General features: G+C 39.3%; 1 protein-coding gene across 3 annotated transcripts in view; it reads right to left on the bottom strand.

Moving 5' to 3' along the window:
* The window catches only part of LOC106947967 (potassium voltage-gated channel subfamily D member 2-like), a 95,205-nt gene that overhangs the window by 63,912 nt on the left and 25,070 nt on the right, over nucleotides 1-6,223 (bottom strand). The window lies entirely within an intron of this gene.

The following is a 6,223-nucleotide window of genomic DNA, read 5'->3' as shown; positions in this document are numbered from 1 at the left end:
AAAAATAGATTTCATCTGTGGAGAGAAGGGTTCCTCTTGGGGTGGGGGTGTGGTAGCAAAATTCCTTTAACAATAGAGTCTGAAATTAAGATGGCAGGACGGTGGATGGAGTACTCACAACCACTTAGCATTAAGAAAACTACGTTTATTCTTAGAAATGCTTTTATTTTTAAATGTGGTGCAGCAGACTGATGGCAGAGGTTGACTTTGGGACCGATCAGCACATCAAATCCAAGCACTAAAGAGGGATAGTACACAACATTGAATAATTTTAGCTTTAAATCCTGCTATGATGTCGTTCCCTCATCAAAAACACACCTATGTTGCCATTTGGGGTTACTTAAGCTCTTGCTTATACAGAGTGTCGCCCCCACTCAGCTCCTCCAGACTAGCAGCAGCAGCAATTACGAAACACCTACTGAACTTAGCATACAAACTATTTCTCAAGAACTGCTGTCGAAGACATTGTTGTGATGGCATGCTGACGGCAGAATGTCAGAAGGAGTAGGAGCTTCTTAAAGACAGAGACTCAACATGAAGGTGTCAGTTTAAGTGTAATGTAAAATTTTATAATGTGCTCCTCGTCTCTCTTTATTTAAATGGTTAGCTGCTCTTACGTGGACCTTTACAGAGTCATAAAACAGCAGGAATCTGTTTACTTTCCCAACCTAGAACATATGGGGACCTTCTCATCCAGACTTTTGTTAAGTTGTTTTTCTCACGACAGAAGTCGTTAAAAATTAAGTTAATACTTGCGGCATTATTTTTAGCAACTTAAGATAACATAGTTACTCGATTGTGCTAGAAAATGGCACTATGTGCCTGCAAATGCCATAACGCTGCCCCTTTAAATACTTCCTTTGCTTGTGATTCTTCTACTCCACACAGTCCAGCTATCGTCCTATGAAAAGAGGCAGCATATCAATCATAGCTGGAGGAAATTTTCATCATGACAATTTTATATGGTCATTATATACTTTACTAGATATATGGGTTGCGCCACCTTTTTTGCTTAATTCCTCGTGGCGTACGTTTAACGACGAGTCGGAAACATTCCTCTGAGATTTCCAAATTTGCATGATAGAATCACAAAGTTGCTGCAGATTTCTCAAATGCACATTCCTGATGCAAATCTCCTGCTCCACTTCCTCCCGGAGGAGCTCTTTTGGATCTGGTAACTGGGGGGAAATGAAGTAGAATCAACTCACTGTCATGATCAGGAAATCATGTTTCAGCTAATTATTTAAGTACCAGGCATTCAGGCTCATCGCCAAAACAGCAGATGCTGATCGGAAGCATTCGGGTTTTTTTTTTTTTGTTTTTTTAGTAAACCCTTATTGACGAGAAGGAAAAAATAAGATTTTGCATTTTCTCATCTGCTGAATAGACCCACTTATTCACAAGGGTATTTATTTGCTACACAAATTCAAAGCAGAAAGAAATGAACACTTTTTATTTATCGTTTATTTTTCCCAATGCTGCAAAATCCTTCTTATTCACCGGTATTATCGCGTTTTGCATGTTTTTCTAAAATCCTACAGCCACAGTTCGTTGGCATTATTTATTAGTTACATAACCACATTTCTTATGACTGCATCATGAGTTGAATTTCCTTAAATCATCAGTTTTCCAAATGGGTACAAAACGTCCTGCTGGCAGGTGTGAAAGACGAGTTGTTGAAAAGGAACATCTTGACCAAGAACAAAACAAGAAAAAGTCAAAATGGTGGATGTGACCAGCATGCCATGGGACTTCACATCCTACTTTTTTATATATATATATATATATATACACAATAAAATCTTGATAAAGAACAGAAAACTAAACACTTTTTCAGAGGCATGTCAGGAAAAAAGCTTTTTAAACAAAGCAGTATTGGTCAAATATAAGCTTGAAGCAGCTAAGGAGGAAAACTGTTGGTGAGCAGAATATATTTTCACTTCTGCTTTTATGTAGGACTTCAGTTCACTTCCTTATTTTTAAGTTAATAAACTACAAAAGCTGTTTTCAGTGCATTCTTTTTAAGAAAGATTTCTTTAGCTGACATTGGCAATAGACTTTTCTTTCATTCACCTGTTTAGCGGAGGCTTCATCTTGTTTTTCATGTCAGCGCAGCGTTCAGTGGTTTGAAGGTCTGCACTGGAGTAAGGTTAGGTTAGCAATTACATTTTTTTTAAGAATCATTCTGTTGTGGTGTCACTGAATATGGGAAGGCATTTTTTGCTGATATATAGATGACCTTCATCTAAAAAAAGGCTTTATGTACTGGGTAATATGGAGAAAATTGTCATTTTCTCCATATTCTCTTAATATTTAAAGAAAATGGTGTACTCTAAATTATGAATACCTCAAACTCATTGTAGTTTTACTTTGAGACACATTATACTTTAAGTGTTAAATTATTTACATATTTTATTTTTACCCCTGAAAGCCTCTGTGGTGCTCTACTTATCTTGTTACCAACTTCGTTTGCAACTTCGGCTGGTTGGCGGCTGTTTTGTTTTTTAATAATGCAACTTTCCTCTAACGGTATTTTATTAATCTCTTCTGTGTAAAATTTGTGCTATCAAAGTAGATGTTTGAAAATCGTCGCTTTCTGTTTTTGCACGTAGGAAGAACGAACCCCTTAAACCCACATGAGAAAGTGACGTGTTGCAGTTTAAGAGACGTCTGCCTGTCCTTCCTTTCCATCTTTCTGTTTAATTTTTTCCTTTAGTTTTTTCTGGTCTCTCATTCTTTTTTTTCCTCCCCCGCGTTTTGCCTATTTTTTGCGTCGATCTTTGCGTGCTTGGGGTTTTTCGGGTATCGTCTGTTGCAGAGGAAGTACATTTTTTTTGTTCTCTTAGCCCATTATTGTTCTTTTCCCCTTGATTTGTAGTTTTCTTGAAGTCCTAGTTTGGGTCCATGGTGTTTATTATTCACCTTTCCTCTGCCTAACTGTCTGCTCCCTTTTACAGCTGTTCCCAATCCCCTGATTTTATCACCTGTTCTCCACTCATTCCTGAATGTCTAAGGATCTATTTACTTTCTGACCTTGCTGCTTCTTTCCGTCTGTTTTACCTTTTTTTTTTTTGCCTTATTCCCCCCCTTAATTTTTTCTTTCTGTGATTTTTTACTTCTTTCTTTGTTCCTCTGGGCTTATCAGGTGCTAATTATTTTTCTCTGAACCTTTGTATCCATATATAAAATGGTCCAACAGCAGCAACAGCCTGGGAGCTCGACTGACTTGAGTTTGGACATTAACTATGCGTTTTCTTTAATTCACACGCTTCGTTTCTGTGTTTGTGTTTCAAATAAACGGTACCAACTTCCGGTGGGGTTTATAGAATTCACCTTATTATACACAATAATCCACCTTTAAAAATGCATCGCACACGAATATGTATGCGTTTCGCGGAGAAGTGGAAAATGTTTCTAAACACTACAAATGTATTCAGAAAGATATTCGGCTCATAAATCACGGCTCGCCGAGCGCACTGTGTTATGTTTACTCTTTAACGATCAACACGTTTGTAATAAAAGCTCCGAAATGAATAATCACGGCCCCCCGCTCTCATTGGGTGTCAAACGAAAACCCAAATTCATGATGCATAATGCCCTGAGTGCATCTCTTGGACACTTAAACGCATCTTTGAAGAGCACACATTTATCGATCCTGACACGATAACTCGATTGAGTGCTAAGTAGACTCTAAACGCAAAGGGAATCCATTTAGAAACACTCTTGCACATTTGAACAAAGTGATGATGAGGCATTATGTGAGTCTGCATACCAATCTCTCCGTGACCAGACGAGCCATTTTCATCTGTATGTAAATGCTGAATATGTAAATAAGGCCAAGCCGCGCCGGAGGAGCCGATAGCTGTTGGGCTCGGATTTATCACTCGCAGCGTTTGATCCACTGATCTCGTGGCGCACACTTTGCATCGGATTTCTTTCTTTTTTTTTTTTTTTTTACAACACGTCGGCTCTGAAGACGGGACACAGTCGCATAATAGGCAATATTTCCCCTTTTCATTCATTCACTCAGAGCTGGGTCAGGGCTTCCAGCTTGCTAGATTGGATGAAAGTGGAGCCAGGCAGAGCAAATGCTTTCTAACAACAATGAAATCGAGGTGATGTGTTTTCTCACGTATCTCCTCATTCCCTAATGCAGTGATGCCGCATTCATTTGGGGTAACTTTAATCTTGTTCTGGAAAATTCCATTAATCTGCAGCATTGCTTGCAATACAAAGAAGAAGATAAAAAAAAAAAGAAAAAAGAGAAAGAGGGAAAAAAAAAACGCTGAGCGTTGGAAAAACCACTGATGCCATATTTTACATCCTCACACCAAGTGGCCTGTGTGCAGAACATGCATGTATTCCCCTGCATAATCACAAAGTCAATTAATAAAAAAAAATTAAATAAATCCTCCTGTGTGTGTGAAGTGCGAGTTACCGGTGCTGCCTTTAAGATGGCTTGTCAAAGGAATCGAATCAAACGTGCGGACAGAAATGTTGTCCTTGCCGTATATAGATTATTTATCAATCTGACCGTACACGGTGATGCGCGGCTGCTTTTCGAGTCTGTTCACATACGCAGTAACCTCACATCAGCTCTACCAGCTGGCCATGGTCTGTTTTTCAGCACAGAGGGTGAATGACTGCCAAAAAAATAACACATTGCAGCTGACATTACCTGTCAGTCTGAATTGCACGTATACCGTTAATATTGAATTTAGGGTGCAAAATGTAGTAAAAATAATGAGCCGTGATTTGTTTGAGCCCTTCTGTATAATGCGGTATTACATATTTTATAAGTTAATAGAGATTTTATGATTTAAAAACTTGCTTTATTCCTCTTGTGCTGAATTTGTGTGTGTGTGTGTGTGTTGCCTGCGCTACTGCTTTTGCTCTGCTGAACCGTAGCTGGTTTATTATTTATGCAAGATGATTGTTAAACACTGTGAAATGCAGGTGTGGCCTGTTTCAGACGGTGCTTTTGATTGGTTTTGCTGCATTTTTGAAGTGAATTTAGTCCGGAAAGCTCTGATAATCTTTTTTCTTTTTTCTTTTTTTGTCAAGCGACGAAATGAAAGCACCAGATTACTGCCCAGGTTCTGAGCAATTCATGTATAATGTTTATTCCAGGTACATTTTAGTGCCAGCGTACTTGCATATGTGCTAAGAGTGAGCCGAGTCAGAAGTTGAATTTATGGTAATTCAAAGGGGGAAGGTGGATGTATTACGTAATTTCCAGGCACATAATGCCACTTATAACACAGTCAAGTTAATATTTCACTTTTAGCTGTTGTGAAAATCCTATATGACAAATAAAAGATAAATCTGACCTCAGAATTTGATGCTTTGAAACTGGCCTCTGTCTCTTTAAGAAACTCCTGCCCTTTCCGACAGTCCTGCTTCTCCACAACGTCATTTACAAACATTCTTAGGAACGTTGGGCTGGATGTAGATGTGCAGTTCCACCAGCTGTTTGCTAACTGCTGCTGCCGCTAGTCTGGAGGAGTGGGGACGAGGGGCGCTCAGTGGGGCGAAAGCTCGCGTGGAGAGTGCAGCTCCACAGAGGAGCTTTGTGGAAATAGGCGGCGCTTCGTGATAGCAAGCGTCTAGGTACGGATGACTGCCACCAGGGATGCCTCCCCCTTTGTGCACCACAATCTGGTTTGGAAATACAAGTTGACAGACTAAAATAAATCAGTTTTCTAATGCTGCATCTCTCCCACTCAGTGTAGATCAAGATTTGCACCGATTGCTCCTCGGCCTTATTGTGATTTAACTACAGGGGATTTGGTGTTGGCTTGCAGAGGTTTCTCCTCTATCTACCCGATCAGGCGTCGGTTTGCATTTCTTCTAAGTTAAAAGAAATGTTAATGGAAAGAATAAGTAAATTACCAAATGAACAATCTAAAACTTATGTGAATGTAATTGGAGAACTTGTATGGGCAATCTGGACATAAAAAAAAAAAGTAAATTAAGGCCTTAGATTGATTTTGCTAGATGGATTTTCTGAGCCTGCAGAAACCTGTTTCAGCTGTTTGGAGCATTAGAAAGGCTACAGAAGACGTTGATTTCCATTGTGCTACATTTCAATTATTCCATCCAGATATTTCCGATGTTTTGGGCTCAAATCACAAAAATCGGCGTGAAACTAAAGTCTCAGTGCTTACAACTGGGGGCTGCAAGAGGCTAAACAGAGCTTATGCAGTCTCAAGGACAGGAAATG

The sequence above is a fragment of the Poecilia latipinna genome, unplaced genomic scaffold, assembly GCF_001443285.1.
Source record: "Poecilia latipinna isolate Pla-1442-1.1 unplaced genomic scaffold, P_latipinna-1.0 Scaffold265, whole genome shotgun sequence".
Taxonomy (NCBI): Eukaryota; Metazoa; Chordata; class Actinopteri; order Cyprinodontiformes; family Poeciliidae; genus Poecilia; species Poecilia latipinna.
This window is presented reverse-complemented; position numbering and strand designations above follow the sequence as displayed.